Here is a 22686-nt window from a genome sequence, read left to right as displayed (position 1 = left end):
TGCCATCTGCATATCTTTTCATCTCCAAATATAATAAAAGCATTTGATAGCATTGATTTGTGGCCAGGTGGCACGGTTCAGGCAGATTCTGCTTATCTCTGCATTCCTCTGTACTGCAGAGTGGACGGGAGGAACATTAGAAAGGCTAAGTCCCCACCAAGCAGATTAACCAGAGCCAGCCAGGGGACCAAACCGCAGATTTGGGATGCATCGCCCAAACAAGATTTAGGCTTTTCACTGGCAATTACTCTCAGTATACATTTCAATGCGTAACCCCGAGTGCAGCTGATGCTGCCCTGGCTCTGAAAAGGACTTTGGCTAATCTGAGACTTGCCACTGTACCAGGAGCTTACAGTCCGTTTCCAGCTGAACAGAGAGCTGCTGTGTGTCAGGGCCGGAGCCGCCGCTTTACACCCGATACTCTGCTCCTCTGATTTCCTTTAAAGCTAGAAGCTACTTGTTATTCATGAAAAGCCACTTGAACATAATGTGGACGTCATTATTTCAATGTGTAGTATACATGTCACATTACAACACAGCTGACATGACTGAGAAATCAACACATCAGCATCAATAACCGCTGTAGCCACAATAAAGGACGTACAGCGAGAGCAGCTACAAAGGCTCGGCAGTCTCGCGGTGTAATGAGTCCTTTCCCTATTTGCGTCTCGGATGCTGATGAAGGGAAAGGAGACTGGACTCGTCATTTCCCTGTTGGGCCCTCGGGAGCCAGGTGTCTCTCTTTAATGGAGGCATGTGGAGACTAACGTAGGTTAATGAGCTATGCAGGCCCCGGAGGAGATAAGCATTATAGGCTATATGAGATCCCCTCTCATCCCTTCATCCCTCCATTTGTGTCAGACCCTGGGAGAGAAAGGAGGAACAAAGGAGAGCGTGGCAGAATGGAAGTAGAGGTGGAAGAGAGACCGGCAGAGAACAGAGAGAGCGGGGGGACGGAAAGACACAACAAAAGCGAGCCTGAAAGAAAAGCCAGGTCTGCCAGCCTTTTTAAAACAATTAAGGTTTGGATGAGATTCACTCTTAAGGTTCCACTGCCAAGCAAGGCCCAAATGTGGCAGTGCAGGGAAAGCTTAGCGAGAGTAGGCCTAATCAGAAACAGATTCTCTACGACAACAAACCAAACCACACACACACACAGAGGAAAGACGACACTTTACATATTAAAGCTCGGCGGGGAGGGAAAAAGCCTGTGGAAACATCAAATTGTAATGAGGAACAGGCTCGGTGAGTGCATAAGGGATAGAGAGGAAGAGACAGAAAGACAGAGAGATGTAATGATGACGGAGAGAAGAGAGCTTTTAAATATAATGTAAGCCCAAAAACCGCAGATGTCCTTTGAGCCTGTTTTAAGAGTGTTTGTTGTGGAGTTGTACTGTACGGCTTTACTGCGCTCTTCTTTTTGTCTCGCTCTCAGATGTGGCTTAGTCTTTTGTTTGGCTGTCTGTGGCTGCATCGCTGTATAAGCTATGAACTTAGAGCAAGCAACCATCTGAGCATGCCGCGTCTCTGTCCCCGAACGTGAATGTGTGCTCTGCTAAGATGCTGCCAAAAGAAGAGAGAAGTGTATGTTTGTGCGCGTTTGGTGTCAAGGTGGTTAGAAATGAAGGATACTGACAGATGAGAGAGGTGCGGCAGAAGAGAAGGAGGAAGGAGGGGAGAAGTACAAGGAAAAGAGGAAGGATAAAGGAAGATGTTGGGAAGATGTGTGAGGAAATAGAAGGTGAGAGGAGATAAGGCAGCAAGAGGGCCGAAGGAGATGGAGACAGGAGGAGGTGCGACCAGGTTTGTGCCCAGGAGCAGGGAGCACAGAAAGGTTTGTGGCACAGCCGATGGAGAAGCAGCCTCACATTCCTGGCTTGATCCTGTATAAACCCTGTCTGTTACTGCAGATCTGATATGGAAATAAGAGGCCAGATGGGGGCTTCCACTGGCCTTATAAGGGATTGTGGCTTGGCCTGGATGGATCACGGGTGAGAAGCCATGGAGAATGAAAAAGGGAAGGAGAGATGGGCAGAGGCAGGAGCAGGGAACGGGCATTTGAGAAAAATAACACGAGACAAACAGAGACAAAGATGCTGAAAAGAAGAGATACAGAGGATAGCTGGAGACAGCAGGGGATAAGAGGAAGAAAGAAAGAGAAAAGGAACAGAGAATCAAACCAAGACGCCGCCTTTCTGATGATATTCTTGTTTTTCTCCTCCTCTGATGCCGTTTCAATGATCTCTGGTTTTTGAAGGGTGGATTCATCAGGGCCCCGAGAACAGAAACAATTTCCTCCTTGTCACACAATAGCAAACTTAACAATAGAACCCAGCACAACTCGATTGGTACAATTCATCCTGCTACCATTGTTTCAGACCGAGTCCCATAGGTCCATTTTATTGTAGGATTTTTCTCTACTGCCAGAAAGAATAACTTCGCCCTTGAGAAAGACTGAAGATGCAGAGAAGCAAAACTCAGTGAACAAAAGGATGGATGTTTACCCCGTTAACAGCCGAGGCTCTGTGATCACAGATGAATTCAGCAAAAATCCGTGTTCCATCATCATTTATTTTCCAACTAAAGCTCAACAACAACTGTGTTGGTAAATCCCTTCATTCTACTCCCTTTGTTACGCAGTGTGTTTAGTACTAACAGCATTTCCTAGTCAAGATGTTCAGACAGTGGGAGCCAACAACCTGCTGAGAAACCTGATCAGCCACGCTAATCTGATCAGCTGCACTTTGTTCAAGTGTGTCTTATTTAAGGAGGACAGCACTCTCAGCATGGCGTAACCCAAACACCGTCCTATCCCCTTTCAGCCGAGGATCCTGGGGAGTCGACACAGTCATCTGATCCCCCCCCCCACACCTTCCCATCCAGCTCGCAGCCTAAACACAGCATACCTGCACCCAAAATGTTCACCCAACCGCAACAATCTGGGCTTATTAGGGGGGAAACTCATGACACAAGTGTTTCTCGTTTCCTAATCAGTTGGAAGGCAAAATCCCCCCCTTCCTCCCCAGTGTGTGCGTGTGTGTGCATGCATTTGTGTGTGATGAAACACTCTTGAAATAGAGTGAAACACGTAGTGTCTTTTGAATGTATGATCAAGGGAGTTTTCGCACACCTCCCTCATACAAATAAGTGAGTAAAATTTGTATGTGCACCGCACCAAAATCATTATGCCCCTGTGTACATGCCATAAAACCTACAGTTCACAAACCTTCAGCATATGTTGTGTGCACACATGTCAAAGTTAAAGAGGACCTGTTATGCTCATTTTCATGTTCAGACTTGAATCTAAGGTTTCTACTAAAACATGTTTGCATCCTTAAATAGTCAGTAAACACTTTATCTTCCTCATCCTGTCTGTGCTGGAACACTTGTATTCACCTTATGTCTAGGAAGGCTCTGTTTTAGCACCTGTTAGTTTAGCCCCCCCTCCCAAGAAAGCCCAGTCTGCTCTGGTTGGTGACCGTTTACAGATCCTCTGTATCTCAGTGTCTCTGCACCGTCATTGCAGCTGCGGGAATGACTGCAACAGAGAACAGCTGCATGCTTTACTGTGAAAAATCACCAATAAAAGCTTTGAAACCAAACCAGACATGTTCCAGCAGGAATATGATCCGAAATTGGAGAGAAATGACAACATCCGCCACCAAGGTTACATGTTTCCCTGAGGTTAGCATGTAGCTACATCCACGTTAGATGTGCACCTGCAGCTGGTAAATGACTGTAACAGAGTACAACTGCACTTATTACCATCAAAATTAATCAATAAAAGCTTCTAAACATGTTCCAACAGGAATGTTTTCCCAAATCAGGAAGAAATTGACAACATCAGTAACCAAGATTATATGTTTACCTGACATTAGCATTATCCTAAGTACATTAGCAGTGTACTTGCAGCCCGAGAAGGACTGTGACAGACAATAATGACACTTTTTATTTTCAAAAATCACCAATAAAAGCTTCTAAACACAACTGGACATGTTCCAACAGGAATATAATACAAAATTGGGGAGAAATTGACAACATCAGCAATCAAAATTACATGTTTCCCCGGTGTTAGCATGTAGCTACATGTACATTAGCAGTATATTTGCAGACAGGAAATGAGTGTAATGTAGAAAAGTACAATTACTATTGTGAAAATTCATCAATAAAAGCTTCTAAACACAACTTCCAGGAATATGATCCAAAATCAGGGAGAAATTCACAACATCAGCAGCCAAGATTACATGTTTCCATGACGTTAGCATGTAGCTACCTATACGTTATCAGTGTACTTTCAGCCATGGAATGAATGTAACAGGATGTAGTGACACTTTCTACACTGAAAAATCACCAACTAAGTTTCGAAACACAACCTGACATGCTCTAGAAGGAATTTGATCCGAAACGACATCAACGACCAAGTTTTCATGTTTTCCGGATGTTAGCATGTAGCTACATGAAGCAGTGTAGGACATGTAGTGTAAACAGTTGAAGTAGTGTGCCTGGAGCAGATGGTCAAATAGAGAAACCGGCACAGCATGACGTCATCATGGAGCCAGAGTATTTAAAACTGAGGTTTTTGCTGTCAGGGATTACTTCTTCATAAATTTCCTCATTATTTGAAACTTTGGCCAAATTTTAAATGAAGATCGTTCATTGTAAGAAGACACAAAATGCTGAAAAGCATAATAGGTCCCCTTCAAATACATCTATCATTTTCTCAAAGCACAGGCTAATACCTTGGGGGAGTAACATGCAAATGATGTAGACAAGATCTTTGCCCTGTAATCCCCAAATGTTACCAGCGCAGAACTACGACTGGTTTGTCTGCATTCCTGCTTATTTATTATCACAGTCAGCTAATACAGGCCAAACACACACACACAAACACAAGACACACCTCCCCTATCCGTACACCCCACTGAGCCAACAGCTGCTTCCAGCAGCACCAAACTGTGGCTGCCAAATACACCAAAACACTTAACTATGACTGACGGTAACACGTTATTCCCCACAGAAACGTTTAACTGCCCTTTTAAGCTGAGTAAAAGGAGGAATGTTGATGGTTTGCTGCTGTGCCGCAATTCCATCAAATCATCACCTCTCCGCCTTGACTGCTAATCCAATCCGACACAGTTCACCCATGTCGACGAACGTGGGGATGTCTCACCCCTGCCTTCAGCCCTGACCCTTACCTTTAGTCAAGTTACCAGAGGCCCAGATAATGTTTTCCCAACCGGTAACCATTAGGGTTTAATGAATAACAGCGGTGGCTGAGCTGACCTGTGGCCTCCAGCTCCCGCTCTGTTCTTTGATATCACGACCTTGTTGGTGCCCTCTCTGTGGCCTGGCATTGGTTTTCTGGTGATGCAGGTGCTTTTTCACAATCGCACACATGCCATTTTCCTCCTCTCCCTCAGTTCTTCACTTGCAACTCGGCACTTCTTCTTTCTCCTATTTCACAGAGGCTGTCAAGCAATCTATCCACCCACACATTCTGACATGTCACATATTTTACACTGACAATATTTTTTCCCCTATTCTATATCTCCATTCTGGTGTCTGTGGCCTCTAACACACTGTCTTCCTCTGTCTGTCACTTTTTTGATCTCACCAGTCAGTGAGCGCGGTGTGAAATGGCATTATATGGCCGTGACATTGTGCTTTATGTCGCTGCTCGAGGGGCCAGACAGTGGCCCGTCCTCTGGAAGGAGCATATTGAAAGTGTGCTACAACCTTGAAGGGAAAGTTCAAAGACAAAATCAAAAATATATATTGTTCCTCTTACCTGTAGTGTTATTTATCACTCTAGGTTGTTTTGGTGTGAGTTGCAGTGTGTTGCAGATATCAGCTGTAGAGATGTCTGCTGTCTCTCCAATATAATGGAACTAGATGGCACTCAGCTTGTGGTGCTCAAAGCACCAAAAAATACATTTAAAAAACTCAACAGCAATGTCTCTTTCAGAAAGCATGACCCAGTTACTCAAGATAATCCACAGACCTTGTTGTGAGCGGTTCCACGTAGGAACTATTTTCTCTTTCGACTGAACTACATCCCAGCCAGCCTTATCACTGCGCAGAATGAGGCGTGCATTCACTCATGGACAAGAAGCTTACGCTCGTGGCAGCGCAAGATGTAAACATTAACAGGGTCCTCCTCGACCAGCCCGTTCTTATTCCAAACTCATCAAAAACCAATACTTTGTCAGTGATTTTGGTGTCAGACACCAACGCAAAAAGGCACCTCCTGATGGCGTCAGTTTGTAATGCTGCCGACAATATCACAGCTGGAAAGTCCTTATAGGGTGGGTGGGAGCTAAGGTGGCTGGGTCCAGCAAGCCCTTGACTTTCACCCGGGAGCCTGCTTTTCACTTCCTGTCTCCAGGTCTTGAGCCAAACCATGATGTTTTTTTCTCAACCTATACACGTGCTTTTGTTGCACAAGAAAAATAAATGTAACAACAAGGTGTTTTACCTATGTTGTAAGTGTATTTTGAAAAAGGCTGTGTGCATCTACCGTGCAGAAACATTACATTTCCTGTGAAAACTGAGGCATATTTTGAAAAGGCACAATGCACGTACCAAGAGGAAATTTACACGTCAACAACAGATACAGAAGGATACACAGCACATCATATTTAGACGTGAAAATCCACAGACAATGTGGCAATATTTGACGAGGTGGGATGAGAACTTGTTGCCTCGGCTAAGCTGCAATGTTAGCTAGCTCAGTGGTGCTAGATGAGCAAGCAGTAGATACACATTTCCTTCTGCACGGTGATAGGATACAGCTGGCAGGGATGTAGTTCAGTAGAAAGAGAAAATAGTTCCTACGTGAAACTGCTCACAACAAGGTCTGTGGATTATCTTGAGTAGCAGGGTCATAATATCTGGAAAGAGACACTGCTGTTGAGTTTTTCAAAAGTATTTTTTGGCACTCTGAGCACCACAAGCCTGGTGCCATCTAGTTCCATTAAATTCTATAAACGGCAGACATCTCTAAGGCTGATATCTCCGACACTCGGCAACTCACACAACAATTTAGACTGATAAACAGCACTACAGGTAAGAGAAAAATATAGCTATAGATATATATGTATATTGTGACAACCCCAAGTGGGGTGGGGTTGTTTGGATCTGTATGTGTGTATGTGGTGTCTTGCTTGCCCTCTCTCCTTTCTGTTTCAGAGCGCAATTGATCATGGGCCTCCGGTGTGTGCCTTAGTGGGCGGGGCTGCGGCTATGAACACCTGTGGAATCCGCCCGGTCTCTCTCTCTTGGCTTCCCATTCCCGGCTTGACCCTATATATATATATATATATATATATATATATATATATATATGGACACAATATAAAAACCATTAAAAACACCTTTTAAAACAAAGGTGACCGTGAGGTCTGGGATGCTCCGGCCAGTGAACACAACACGGTGCACACTGTGTTACAGGCATGCAGAAGGAAGTGTCCAATCCCATTAAGACTGTAGCCGTCTCTTCTGGACGGGCGGACTATTAAGAGGGAGTGTAGGCTGACAGCTCTGTTTCATGACAGCATGAGGCCAAGACCTGACATGCAGCTGTCAAGAGAAAGAGATGCCCCCATGTGTGTGTGTGTGTGTGTGTGTATTAAAAGGCGCAGAAGTGAAGAGCAGGTAAAGGCTGAGTGAGCGGAGATTACCAGTGGCTTGAAATATTATCACATGCTATTAGCACTGTATCACTGTTCATTAGGCTGATGGCTAGCTGGAGTTACTTGACAGCCCTGCGGTAAGAGCGGGAGAGATGGAGAGAGAAATGAGGAGATAGAGTGCACACAGAACAGAAGTAGAAAGGAAATTGGAGCAGGAGGAAAATCGGGGAGAATGATAAAGGCCTGCTTGCCTCCATCCTTCACTGTCAGAGATTCAACATCCAGGTTTCAGAGGTAAACAGGAGTATCTCAGAGGGAAACAGGACAGATGTGGCATTTAATGTCGCACCAAGACGGAACACGGCGTTTTACCACAATTCCTAATTCTAATTGTCACAACATCCATAATAAATGATGAACCAGATGACTGTAGGATGTCAAAAAGCATATATCAAAGAAATGATTTGTGTAGTGCCCATAAAAGCTTCCTGTAAACACCGTGTGATCACAGAAATGCATTAAACAATGCTGTCACGCACACAAGCTTAACTCTAAGGGCCCTGATAACTGCTGCTGTCTTGTATGAAGTGGGAGACAGAGGAGCAGTAAAGCTGTCTCACTATCAGACAGAAACATTAGTCGCTGTCACACTCAGTTTGGCTTCGCACAGACAACAGTTTAGTATATCATCAAAGCCCAAACAATTCTCATTTCTGAGATCTATTGGCACTGCACAACTTGAAAAGACACTTGAAATGGAGGCACACATTTGCAAAGTAGATGAGAGGAATGCTGTTTTGGTTGCTTGAGTAATCTCGAATCATTATGCATGCTATCAAACACATAAACAATGCTTGTTTTTCCTTTTTTTCCCCCACTTCGTAACTGCTTCTAATGAGGATGATCATTACGATGCATGTAAAGAAGGGGAAATTCATCAAGAACTTCAAAAAGATTCCCCTCCGTAGCGAGCCACTGTTAGAGTTTCTGTGCAAGTTTACAAAGTATTAGTTTGCTCTCGCTCCCCCTCTGTCCTTGCTATCCCCCCTTTTATCTAATTTTGGACCACTCTAAGAGCCAGCAGTAATGAATTGGCTAATCACAGTTATCTGGCCTATTCAAGTGCTTTGTAAAGCAAATCAATAAAGCCTGGCACCAAGCCAGCCATCCACTTTGACAGACGTTGCTCGCTAATCTATTTCTGTTTTTTTTCTGTCCTAAAGATGTTTACTCTTTCTCTCTGCCTGTCCCCTTTCTCTCTGTGTACTTCAGCAAGGTCAGCGGGGAAAATGAAGAGGAAAAAAAAACCTCATATTCCATGCCAGCTGGCAACTGGGAGGACAAAAGTCAAGCACTGAGTACTTAAAGTTCATTTGACAGAGAGAGACATTTTCTCTTTGATTGGTAGAAGTGATGGAAGTCATTGGAGCTCTGAGACTTATACCTCGGGCAAGAAAAAAAATAACAAGGCCTACACCCGCACGATGCTGTTTCCACAGTAACAGATCAATAACAGCGACGCAACAACTGATAAGAATTTCTATGAATTTCAAATGTTCTCCCTGTGGTGCCTACATTGGCTGCAGACTAAACAGGAATATTGATAGGCTGCAGGGCCCAGCCTCCCGACACAGATCCCTTGCATAATGCCTTTCCTTGTGTTTCTATTGCACATAAAATATTGCCAAGATGTGTGGGCCAGAAATACCATATTCATAAGAAAGGCCACTTCTAACTAACAGAAACATTTGGGAATATTCAGCCTTATTTTCACTTGTTTAATCTTTGAGCCTAACCAGGAAGACATGGATCTGGGTAGTCGGTGGCGCTTGATGTGGCTTCCCAATCCTAATGACGCTACTGCTCCCAACATTGGTAAAAACCACAGAATCCGCCACCACAGGCATAGTATGACTCCCAGGCTCTGCGAGTGAGCAGTAGTGTAAAAGCGGCGCCAAGATCTACGTCTTCTTTTCCCTCTCAGGCCCAGAGTGCTTCCAAACATGAGAAAATGTTCATGGGCATTATAAATAATGCTGCCGTTAACTTAATTTGTAGCCCAATCAACAAGAGAATATGATGAAAACTGGATTACAGCAAAGCTTTTTCTGCAGTCTCTAGTGAAAAGCAGCTCTAACAACAATGGGTTAATTAATCTCACTCATGAAGTTAAGGCCAATTATGGGAAGCACTCAACAGGGTAATTTGTTTCCTAAAAAATAAAGAAGCCAATAACAAATCTAATAAATAAAATCAAGATCTCTGCTGAGAAAAAAAAAAACTGTGTTTGTGGTGATGCATTAATGAATAACTAGTGCACAACACATTTATGCACGTCTTTCGGGATTTGGCTGCTTCGGCGTGGATGCATACTGCTGCACATCGCCTGAATTAAAGTGCTGAAATTAAGCCTACATGTATAAATTCTATCTGTAGTAAAAACGTATGCACTGCATGAGTATTTGTCTCTTGTTGTTAGATATGAAAAAAGCTTCCTTCGAGACACTGGCAGAGAAAAGAGCAAGCAATTAGAGGAAGCGAACGGAGAGGGAGACAGATAGAGGGAGAGAAAGCAACAGAGAGCTGTTTGAATGTGATTAATGAGATCACTGCAGGGTAGGCTGTGTCATTGTAATAGTCTGAGCCGGGGAAGAGAAGGAGAGAAAGACTGGGAGGAAGAGTGAGGAACTGAGACGGAGAAAGGGACAGGAAAGAAAGAGAGGAATGTGAAGGGAATAAGAACAGAAAATGAGAGGGGACAGCCAGTTGCACTGACCAGGCTACATTTAACTCGCTGCTGTGAAAAAAAAAGAGGGAACGAGACACAGAGACAGAGAGAGAGAGACGGAGAGAGGGTAAATCAGAGAAGGAAAAGCAGATGTAAGGCTGGGATGAATGGAACGGCAGGGGCTCTCAGTCTTCCCTTGGCCTTTTAACAGTGAAGTGTTTAGAGAAGCCTGGACCAGGTCTGGCAGATAGAGAGGCTTGTACTCCAAAGACAACCATGAAAGACACAGCCTGCTGCTGCAGCCTGGGGCCGCCGCCGGCCGACTCTTTATCTGGCACAGGGTTAAGAACTGAGCAGGAGGGGGTCAAGTGGAGGCCAGGTTCTCAAAGGTCACACAGACGTCCTACCGACTCAATGAACAAGCTAGTCATTAGCTAGACTGTGGATGGTTGTGGTGATTAAACACGTATGGTGACCACCTCCGCACACAAACACCCACATACCCGTACACAGGGCCTGACATTTTTTTTTTTTTTTTTTTGCTCACCAGATTCTGTGGCTAAAGTTACTAGCCACTCGGCATTTTCACTAGCCAAACTTTTGTTGTTGGAAAATTAGATTCCATGTGATTAAAGTTGATTATACTATTGTGCTGCAATTTACTCACTTTGCTCGGCCAGTCTGAGCCGCTCTGCACTGACTTCCTGTTACATTTAGAGTTGATTTTAAGCTCCTCCTCCTTGTATACAAAGCCCTACGTGGACTGGGACCGAGCTACTTTGCTAACTCCCTTGTCAACACTGCGATCATCTGCTGCCGGTTTATTGGAGGTTCCCAGCAACAGTCAGACGAAGATCAGGGATGCAGCCAAAGCTATGGAGCAAACTACCTACAGATATCAGGGAAGCTAGCTCGCTAAATATTTTTAAAAGTAAGCTAAAAACGTATCTGTTCACTTTAGCCTTTAACTAGCTCTGACTTCCTAATACAGGTCTGACACTCTTTCTATTTACGCTTCACGCTGCTGCAACTCTTGTCTGTTTTATGTCCATTATGTTTATTTCCATGCCCTTACTTTGTGCCTTGGGCTGCATTTCTTGTACGGAAGATTCTATAAAAATGAAGTTTATTATTATTGTTATTATTATTATTTACTCGAAAAGCTAGATTCATACCCAAGTCAACACTATATAAAAAGTATAACACTACATTCATCAAATATTCAGCTCTGATAATGTCGTGTCCTTTTGTATGAAAACAGACAAAAAAGAGGAGCTTCTTATTGCATAAACAGTGAGGAAGATTAACTGAAAAGATAAAAACTAAACTGAAAAATAAAAGCGAGAGAAAACTTTGTCTAATTAAATATTTATTAACAACCCCAGTAAATAATACAAAGCAGAAGAAATCTATGCGGCAGAGAAGAATTTAATTTTTTCTAATCGATTCAAATTCATGAAAGTCCCCAAAACAGACTGGATTCTCTTCTAACTGTGACGACTGACTCGTGTAAATGGGTCCTACATGGGCTGAATGCATTTCTCAGCAGTCCATGTTATATAGGCAGTGCCTCGTGTATGAAATGTCTTCACGGCGCTGCATTTTTATGAACTTAAATGCTTTGACCTGGTCAGGGGTCATGTATTTTGCTGCGTCCAGGCGCCGTCTCACTCCCTCTTCCTCTCCTTGCAGCTCTCATATATATAAAGGCCACGGGTGCACCGGCCAAATTGGCTAGTAAGAGTGACTGTATTACACGCTACTGCCAAATTCTACCCGCATTTGGCGGCTGCTAAGGTTAAGCCCTGCACATACACTACATACATATTGAAAAAGACTCAAAGCATGAAATGGTCATTCTTCCAGACGCCACAGACGTGTGAATTGCATTGCCTCAATGAATCAAAACATTTACTATAAAAACTGTTAAAACAGATAAAACTCAAGACGTAACGCTTCAGGCTTTACTGAAGTTCCTTGTGGATGTTCAGCAGAGTTCAGACCACCTGCTGATCAGAGGGTATTCCCCTCAAAGCAAAAAGAAGGCCTTCATAAGGCACTTCACAGAAATATAAAGCCTCATTTCCACCACGCAGTCGGACTCAGTTCAGTTTGCTACACATTAGAGTGGTTATCTTTGTGTCTCCACTGTCAAAAGTTGTGGATGGTGCCAACAGATCTGTTCCATTCTTTCCAGTTGTCTTGTCACCCCTCTGCCCAGGCACCTAGTACAATGATCCACCCAACATTTTCAGTATGGCACCTTTGGAACCAACAGTAACCCTTCAGACATGGCACCTAGACCCTCGCGTTTCCTCCGCAAACAGTACTCTTAAATGTGGGCAGGTTGTTGTCACTCACTGCTCCATCCAGCACTCACTGTATTTGAGGTGGAGCTAGAAACTCTGCAGTCTGTTGATTGGTTAGGAGAGAACCGTCACTCTTGCTCCACAAGAACTCAGTGCACAAACCTGCTATTTTTATACATCTCATTGATTAAGACAGAGACTATAAACACTCCAGCCTGGTCTTTTTTGTTCTGAAAATGTGCATGGACGATCAGCATGGTGCAGACATTCCTCTATTCTGCCTGTGAAGAAGAAATACAGCAAGAGCTGGATGGAGCAGTGATGCAGCTATTACTATCTGGTAACAACCCTGCCTACATTTAAGGGTACTGTGGTAGAAATGCAAAAGAGATCTAGGGTTTAGGTACATATTCATACAGCTTACCTTCCAGTTCTTAGGGTACTATAAAGTGTTTGGTGAAAACACGGCTTAAGAAAATGTCTATTGGCCATTCTGTCTTGCTGTAGAGGTTAAGCGGTTGATTGTCTCTCTGTGAGCTGGCATCCAGAAGATGTCCTTAAGTCCTGAAGTAATGACAAAAAAAAATAAAATGTCCCTCTGTTTGCAGTTCTCCAAATAGTGCTGGTTTTACTGAAGGACTGATTCAGCCTCTTTGAGGAAGTGCTGCAAGTTGATTTGGGAGAGAAAACGTAATCACTAGCAAAACTCCTTTCTGCAGGCTATTCTTGGCTCCCAGCTGTTGCTGGTGGGCAAACTGAGAGTGTATTGTTTAGCTTAACATGATTTAAAAGGTTGCAGGCAATCTAGCATGGAGAGTCCTGAAGATTGCTGTAATAGATAGATATTAGCAGCTGTCATTCCAGCTAAAATGCTCCTGACGTCTCCATGCCACTCCAATTTGTCATTTTGCTAAGCTCGAAATGTTAGCCGCCTGCTTCGAAAACAGGTGTATTGAGTGGGGTGGTTTTCATTGAATTTTAAACAACACAGACGAAACAAAGGGCTTAACAAAGGGATGCAATTATTTGTTCTGTGTGGGATTAATTGGTCCACGCCATTCAATCTGAAACAAAGTGATGCGATGGCTATTTTAGAAGGCATTCAGTGAGAAATAACAATTTGCGAGCATGATGATTGGAAATAAATTCTACCTGGTGGCAATTGTGACAACGCTTTTCACGTGTAATTGTATTTCTTTTCATGTCGGCTCAAGGTTAATGCAAGTCATGCAGCGACAATAGAGATGTTTAATAAATCTATTAAAATGATTAATTCTTTGTGCTTGTTTATTTGCAGTCCCACGTGGGCGCACTAATGACCAACTGAAAACAACAGAAAGCTGTAAATAAAGTGAAACAAGCAGGGTTCATGTTCATATCATACTTCATATATCATATTGATGAGCATGTGTGAGAAGGCGACAGGAAACAGGATGAACTCCTTGATGCTAGTTTGCGTATCTCTCCCAGTTTGTCTCTACATCTCCATCCTTTCCCACCTGTCCTCCTCTCTCTTCCTGCTTCCTCTCTACCCCAACTTCCTCCTTCATTTACAAGGTTGAAAATAAAGCCAGGCAGCAGCAAACACTGAGCCCAGGGGCCGGAGAACAGAGCGATGACACCTCTGCTTAGCTGATCCCTCGCTTTCCCGTAAAAATCTAGGCCAGGTTAAGCCAGGCCGCACCAAAGCAGGGCCTGGACAAGTGAAGCAGGTGAGCAGCCTCTGGGTTGACAAGCAACAGACTGGCAAGGCTCTCAGATCACATTCCCTCTGAGGGCGACGAATCCAAGAACTAACTCTCTGAGGCTCATCGGGGGTGAACACAGCACAGAGGGCTGAGAGAGAGGGGGGTTTACCACTTGTCCACCAGGGCCCTGTTGGAGCAGCTGCCTGCATTTACAAGCCTTTCAAGTCCCCGACACTTTATGCCCTACGATCAGCTGCTCCCCTCAGCGACACTCCAGCACCGTCTGCACAACAGACACATCCTCGCTGCTATTCGGGGGCCAGGTGAGTCGGCCATGAACCCTCTGCTCCGTTAACCAGTTCAACAAGACTTGTCCAGTTTAAACACCTGAACCACCCTTTCAAGTTGTCCCCCTTCAGCTGCCAGGGGCACCATCCAAACAAATTCCCAATTACTCATCAGGGCATGATGAGAAGAATTAATTAGGCCGAAAGCTGCACATCATGGTTGAAGGCTTGAAGGATAAAGAGCTGGAAGACATTTTTTCATCCATGGTTTACTGCTGATACAACCCAGCACTAATCAACCGCTGATTTCCCTTCAACACTCACATCCGCCACCATAACTGATAGTGTTTGAATACAGAAAACAAAGCATACAGTTCAAGACAAAATATTGAGGAAGTACTAGCCTACAGGGGCCGAGCCCAAATCTTGACCAACACTTGACCCCAAAGTCCAGTCCAGTGTATCTATTGATTATTACTCCAGTCCAGTTTCGTCTTTTTGCGTCTTGTATAGAGTCCATTTCTCCCCTTATCTTCCTAGTTGTGCTTCTTGTAGTCTCAGTTTATGTGTCAATTTCTCCATCAGAAAGATTTCTTTCACGCCACTGGTCCTTCATTGGATGTGTTTCTTTACCCCAGTTCCTAGTGATAACTTTCTTGCTTGCTACTAGTAATATTTTGATCAAGTATCTATCACTGGCAATAACATCTTCTTCAGAAACATTACATAGATAAAGCACCAAACAACTGTGAGGAACCTAATACCCTGGTATGTGCTTAAGCTTTTTACATATCATTTCAAAAAATACAGTTATTTTCTGACATTTCCAAAAAACATGACATCAAAAGAGCCGCACTCTCGTGAACATTTCTGTCAGCTATCAAAATGCTTGCTTTCCAGTTTTGGTGTAATAAAGAAACACATCGGATTCTTTCATGAGAATTCCCTCCAGGTTTGTGAATTAGTGGTTGAGTGGTGTATCTTCCACTTCTTATACCAATCTTCGTCTGAGTTCTTTCTCCCATTTCACCTTGATATATTTAGTTGAATGTTTGTCATTTGCCTTCAGCCGTTGACATAATGCCAAAATTATTCTAGTGTTACTTTCCTGACATGCTTAAATTCATGCCTAAACAGTCCCTTAATTGGGTAAAGTCCAGTCCATTTCAATAGTGTGAAAACTGTGTACCATAAATGGGCACGGTACACCAATCTGTGCCAGAGTCCACTTAATAAGGTGGTCTTGCGTACTTGTTCATGTGTATGCATCAGGTGTGAATGCCAACTGAAACAAAGCACCGAAGTGGACTGCTATTTAATGGGACTATGAGGTGTTTCTAAACGGCAATCAAATGGTCTCATTTTAATACTGATGCATCCATATCAAACACCTGCGCAACTCGCCATGGTCAGACTCAGATCTACCTTCATTGCCGCCTTCAACACTGAAGTGGACTGCTATTCAACGCTACTACGAGGTCTTTCTGAACGTCTATCAATCGTTCTCACTTTCATACTGATGCCTCTATATCAGACGGCAGCGCAACCCGCCATGGTCAGACCCAGATCTGCCTTTGCTGCTACCTGCAGTTGGAGCTCCAGCAAGAGGCCGAGAGCTCTGCACCTGACAGCCATGATGCTCTACCAGTTTTGACAGATGATGGTCCCCTGGCAGTGCCCTCACCCATTTCAACACCGTAACACAACAAAAATATCACGTAAATGATGACGCAAGTGTACTCAGGTGTGGAACATTACTGACGTGAAAGCTGAGCATCAGGGGAGAGGAGAGGAGGGAAAATTGTACTCGGGCACAGTACAAATCAATCGTACCTAATATCCTCAAACTAGTGAAAGAATAGCTATTTTTATAAAAGAAATATATTCATGCCCAGGCTTCACGGCTCAATTACATATTATGTAAATTAATAAATAAATCTATATAGGCCTGAGTAACTCTGCTGTCTGCAAAACGCAGGAGAGGATGCCATCTGGGAGTGTATCCCTGTGGTCTCAGCTTCAACAGCTTTTAACCCCTGCTGCTCTGTATGAGTGAACTGGGTTAAGGGATGATCATTCTCACTGTCTTTGAATTGCGTCTGATTAACAGGGGAATCCTGAATGTGCCTCTGCTGAGCTTGCTTTAACCTCCTCGTTCATCTATCGCTGGGATGTCTTTCAACATCCAATTTTACATGTGCAACCGTGCCCTCCATCTCCATCTATATCAAAGGCAGTGCTCCCTGCAGCTCCTCTCCTCCTTAATGCCGTTGTTGCTTCCCACCAATTCCAGTCCCCATGTGGGATGTGTCTGTGCTTAAGCACAAAGTGAACCACACACAGCCAATTCCAATTTAGATGATGCAATTCTTGGGTAATGTGTATCCAGAAGAAACTGCATAGCAGATCGCCTATCTCTATAATCTGTCTCGCAGAGCCCTCGTAGCAGTCTTTTGGTCTCCGGGTACATAAGAGTGATAATGTAGATGATGGAGCCTGGTGAGTATAATATACAGCCTGGTGAGCATGTAAATCTACATCTAGAATTTAAATAGGACATTAACTTGGGCTGGACTTCCAGCTCACTGGAACATCTTTTGGTGTTAAGCTTACGGTGAACTAAAGGTCTGGTTTTGGTCGTGATTGAAGCTGGTTTCCCTGTTGATAGAAAAAGTGCATGAAGGCCTGGAATATTGATTGCCCCCTAGCTGCTTTCTGCTGAGGTGAACATCTACTGGCCTCCACGATCAATCATCGCCTCCAGGGGTGCCACCCAGAAGTCCACAACCAGTTTCTGAAACCCTCATGACACCCCGTCTCCACATTTAACACATAACTGGTGTATGAGAGCAGGTTTCACTCTTGGATGAGAATGACTCGACCTTCAGGAAGTATAGATTTGTTTGTCTGGTCCTCCATCATACAGTCAACTGTAAGTACTTCACACCCTGTACACATGATCACAGCATGCGAGCGCTCCGACATTGTATGAGGCTCACAGCTGTAGTGTTATTGTTTCCACTATATATGCATTCTCCTCACCTTCGTGTCTGCTCACTCCCCCCACCCTCTTAACCCCTCTTCCTCAATCAATCCTCTGCGAAAGCCGGCCACAGGCAGCGGCATCCGCCAACACTATCCCTCCTGCTTTGCCATGCTCCAGCAAAGCCCAGGAAACAGCAGCATATACAGGAGCCGGTCTGCAGGGAGAATGAGAAGGTGGTGGTGGTGGGGGTGGTGGTGGGGGTGGAGGTAAGGAGGAGCGGGATTGAATGGGGAAGCGGGAGATGGAGGGCAGGGGAGGGGGGATTCTTTGGGAAAGGAGCCAATCCAATTACAGGCAGCGGTGCAGCCCTGGTTTCTTTGGCGGCACTAAATTCACATTTCAACGGTCCCTTCCTCCCTCCCCCAGTACCTTCCCCTTCTATCTCTGCCTCTTCCTGCTACTTCTTTTTCTTATTTTTTCTCATCATAGCTCACACTCACACCCCCTAACCGTGCATCGCCGCCGCGCTCCCTCCCTTTCCCCATCTGTCTGTCTCTCTCGGTTGCATGAAAGAGGTGAAGGTATAGAACTGAATCACCAGCAAAGCATCAAATCTTGTCGCCCTATAGCTGCGTCATGCTCACATGTGAAGGAAGCCTGCAGCATCCTACCCTGTCTACATGTCTCACGCAACTCTCGAAGAGCTTATCAGGCTTCTGCAGAGGAGCTGCAGCCGGGACTCATCGGGTCACCCTATCCCTCTGCCTTCCCTGTGACACCCGAGGGAGTGACTTGATGACACCCTGAATGTAAACACATGCATATTTCAGACAGAAATACACACACACTTAAACATTGACCGTGGGCAAAGCAGTCCTCTTCCTCACCCTACCACCATGTAGTGTTACTGATTATTCATTACCTATTGAAAAAGTAATGTTTTCTTTTTCCACCCTGCTGCAGACTGCTATGGCAGGTAACGTAGGCTAATTGTGGTCACTCTCTCTTTCATGCCCATTACATGGACAGTCAGCGCTTGCGGAATCATCTGCCTGCATGCAAATCACAACCATTTCTTGTCCAATAACGTACCTGCATGCAAATCTTTGCACAGTGGGGCCAGCGCTTTGTCTGATCACATGATTTCAAACAAATGGGGTTCAAATAAAGTCCAGCAAACTCTTGCTTCAACAGTATAGTTTCACTAAAATACACACTGAACAAAACCAGAGGGGAAAACTTGCAATCCAGATATTCTTGCTGATAGAAATAATCAAAGTTTTCTTACACTTAAAGGTCCAGTGTGTAGGATTTAGGGGCATCTGTTGGCTGTAATCGTATATAATATTCATAACTATGTTTTCAGTAGTTTGTAATCACCTGAGAATGAGAACTGTTGTGTATTCAATGCGTCAAAATGAGCCGTTTATAACTTCATACAGAGTGGGTCCTCTTCCATGGAGTGTACTATGTTGTCCTACAGTAGTCCAGAGCAGACACCAAACACTGATTCTAGATAGGGCCATTCCCATTTTCATGTTTTCATGTCGGCCACCGTAGTTTTTCTACACGCCTGGCACATAATGGCAACCAACTGAAACTTCACATGACATGAAGTTTCAGTTGGTTGCCATCTGCAACTTTAACACCAGATATTAGCTATTTTCTATACCATCTTCCGCTGAGTATAATCTAAGCAGCAACCTCTGGTGATGAAAAATGAAGTCAGTGGGGAAGTAGACTCACAAGTCAGTCTTTAGACGCTTTGCTTAACTAAAGACTGATGTCCTTTTCCCTGATTTTGTGTTTAAATGGGCGGATACAATTTCAGAGTTTAAAAAAAACTCCCTACGTTGCAGAACCAATAGTAAATCTGCAGGGCGGTCCTTCGGTGGCTCACTGAACTCTTGTGCTCGTAAACATAGTCCGACTGCGTTAAAAGTTTTAAACAAAGTCGCTGTACGTCCTTCATTTCCACAATCTTGTGGACTGAGCACACGTTTGATAAAACAGAGTTAAAACTCTCGGCATCCATTTTCAAGCTCTCTGTGTGTTTGTTTCCTTGCGGACGAGAAAAGGGGGAGCGCACATTTCCGGGAGGGCGTGTCCTTTTCAAAAATGCAAGAGGCGTTGCTTTGTTGCCGGCCGTTTTCTCCGGTGTATTAAACACACTTTAGAAAGGAGTGTCCCCAGACTATCAGAAGGCGGAGATCTCTGATTGTCTGGTGGCGAGACTAGTGGGGAAGTGCCAGAAAGTGCAGTTCCTTAAATGGCCACTTGAGGCTGGCTCCAAAACAGAGTCAATTTCCATAGATGTTTAAATGCTGAATTTACGAACACACCGGGAGCACCAGTGTTAATTGCATAAGTAAACAGGACCAGACTGGTCGACCCGTATGCTCTCACTCAGTGGATGGATGGTGTCACAGGAAGCTTTGTGATTGATTACACATCTATCACATCATGTCTATCTTACAAAGGAGGACGACACTTGAACGGTTTCCTCCAGTTTGTTTTGCTATTGAAGCTATAGTTAGCTAATGCGCTAAAAAGTTAGCGTCACAGAGAAATCCATTATTCCTCTTAATGCCTCCCCAATTTCTGATGAGTTGGACACGATAACCCTTAATACACATAACGTTATTCATCCCTACAACAGGAAATACTTTTTCTCTAACCTGATATGAAGTGTGCGCTGCACATGTGAGCATTTTTGATGATCGCCTCCGTCCAGTCCTTTCGTCTCATTTAACCATAGTTGTCTTCGTTTTTGTTGACGGGCAGTGGTGGCTGGTTTGACTCCTTCTATTCTGGCTCCCAATAACACAACAAGACCACATCTTAACCTGTATTGGAGAGTCGTGTTTTGCCTCCAGCTAAAAACTAACATCATTGTGACGTCGGCCCTAAAAGAGTCTACACAGACACTTACGTAACGTTTATGCTAGATTTGGTATTGTGGTGGTGTCCATTATCAATATACTGTCTATGGTATAATCAAGGTATTCAGAACACTTCTATCAGAAAGAGAACTTCCATCATTCTTTTAATCTAGACAACTGCATAGTGAGAGGATGATGACTAATTATGATGACAATAAATCAGATGATACTCATTATTGGGAAGTTTGCTAATGTGTTCTGCTCGTGCATGCCCCTTATTCTGTTGTCATGTGGATCAGGCTCAGTGGTTAAGTGCTTTCTGCTCTAGCCACTAGACCGTGGCACCCATTCTCTAGGTGCCCTTCTCATATCCTCAATTCCTCCCCCATGTTAGCGTTACTGTGGTTACAGTCATGCCCTTCTGAGGGGTACACAGCAGCACGCAAGGCTGTTTTGCATGGATTCTCAGGAAGCAGAAGACAGAGACAGAAAACTGTGGGAAGGCGAGCAGCAGCTACGGAAGCGTTGAGATAAAAACAATGCAAGCAACGGCAACACAGTGGGGAAAACACTCTTTCCTGTCTCATCTCATTTAACCAAGTTGCAAAAGGTGCTAAATTATTAAACAGCTCAAACAGGGGATTACATCGAATGAATATTCTCGCCACCGCAGCCTGATTGGTGTATTGATTTAATTATGAATAGATGGAGACCAAAATAACCCAGGCCAGCATCGTTTGTGTTGAGTTGCCTGGCTTGAAATAGCAGAGAACTTGCCAAAAGAGGTATCAAAATGGTTTTAGCAACTCTATTCCCTTTTCAGTCTCTTCCTCTGAGCTTCTTGCAGCTGTTGTTGAGTAGGGGGAGGGATGGCTGTATGAGCCAGTTATGGCCGTGTGGTACACTCCTGCTGTCATTCAAACGGGCAGCCCCATGGAAGGAGGAGCCAAATAAATTCTAATGAGTCCTTCAAACCCAAACGGCAACCTCCGGGGCTGAAAACTTAAGCCAATGTGGAAGTGCCAAAAACATCAGTTCGTGTCTTTGTGTAAAAAGTGATTCTGTTGCTACATCACTATCATTTCAAGGACTTTGGTCAGGTAACTGTGTAACAGGTACACCATGACATAATCCCAGATTCCCAAAATATAAATGTAGCCGTAGCTGTCGCCATTTCAGTGTGTTTTCAGCTCTTAAAAGTTGACTGCTACGTTTTGGTTGTTTGTACAGCATTTGGTTGTACACAAAGACCCCGTAAGGAGTCAGATATTCAGTTTTTCCTGTGATTACTTTTTCATTGGCTGGTTTAAAACCTGTTTTTTGCTAGCTGCAAATGCACCACGCAAACTAAGCTAGCAGCTACCATTATCTCCACCTTCTTATCCAAATAAGGTCACTTCTAGTTCCAAAACACCAAGATGGCAACGGCCAAAATTCGAGGCTTCAAATCAAGAGTCCACAAACCACTGGGTGACGTCAGTGTGGAGACGTCCATTAGTTTATACAGTCCGTGTCAAACCACTGTCTAAATGAAGACTAAAAAGCCCCATCAGTATGCAAGACAGACAACTACAGTGACTCAATGCACCTGCAAAAAAACACATTATGTATGGACATTAAAACGTGGCATTACCATTTTCACATTCGACAAATAGTCCAAGCAAAACAGTGCAGCAGCTTCTCTAAATTAATCAGCAAAACACAGACATATCTGATTGACAGTCTCACTCCTCATATCACCCTGAACCGAGAGCACAGCACTTACTTTCCTCAGCATTCAATCCTGTCAGTGAGCGAGCTCATCTAATACCTTGTGTCCTGTGGCTGAGGTGCAAAATCTATCATTATTAACTGGCCAGCAGCCCTTAACCCTCTGTGGCGTCTGTACGCTCTAACCAAGACTAGGAGGTTTAGTGCCTGGGCCTGCTCTCTCCTTTGCCTCTCAGTGGGCCACAGGCAGAAAGGTGCCTATTAAAATTAATGGGCCAGCGCAGGTTATTCAACACTGCGACACTGGAGCTCACTTAACAAGGAACTGGTAATGACCACTACAGTGAGCTAGCCATCGCCATTACCCCTCTCCGACGATTTGACAGCAGGCATTAAATATTAAAGAGATAAGTTTCCCTGTGACCATGATCCATCTGCACGGAAATAGGACCACTTCACGGTGTC

At 44.1% G+C, this 22686-nt stretch overlaps 1 protein-coding gene across 1 annotated transcript in view; it reads right to left on the bottom strand.

Moving 5' to 3' along the window:
• The window catches only part of plxna2 (plexin A2), a 272248-nt gene that overhangs the window by 205537 nt on the left and 44025 nt on the right, over positions 1–22686 (bottom strand). The gene's annotated exons all lie outside the window — the stretch shown is intronic.

The sequence above is a fragment of the Epinephelus moara genome, chromosome 16 (assembly GCF_006386435.1).
Source record: "Epinephelus moara isolate mb chromosome 16, YSFRI_EMoa_1.0, whole genome shotgun sequence".
Lineage (NCBI taxonomy): Eukaryota > Metazoa > Chordata > Actinopteri > Perciformes > Serranidae > Epinephelus > Epinephelus moara.
Note: the sequence above shows the minus strand (reverse complement) of the source record. Positions and strands in the feature narration are given on the sequence as shown.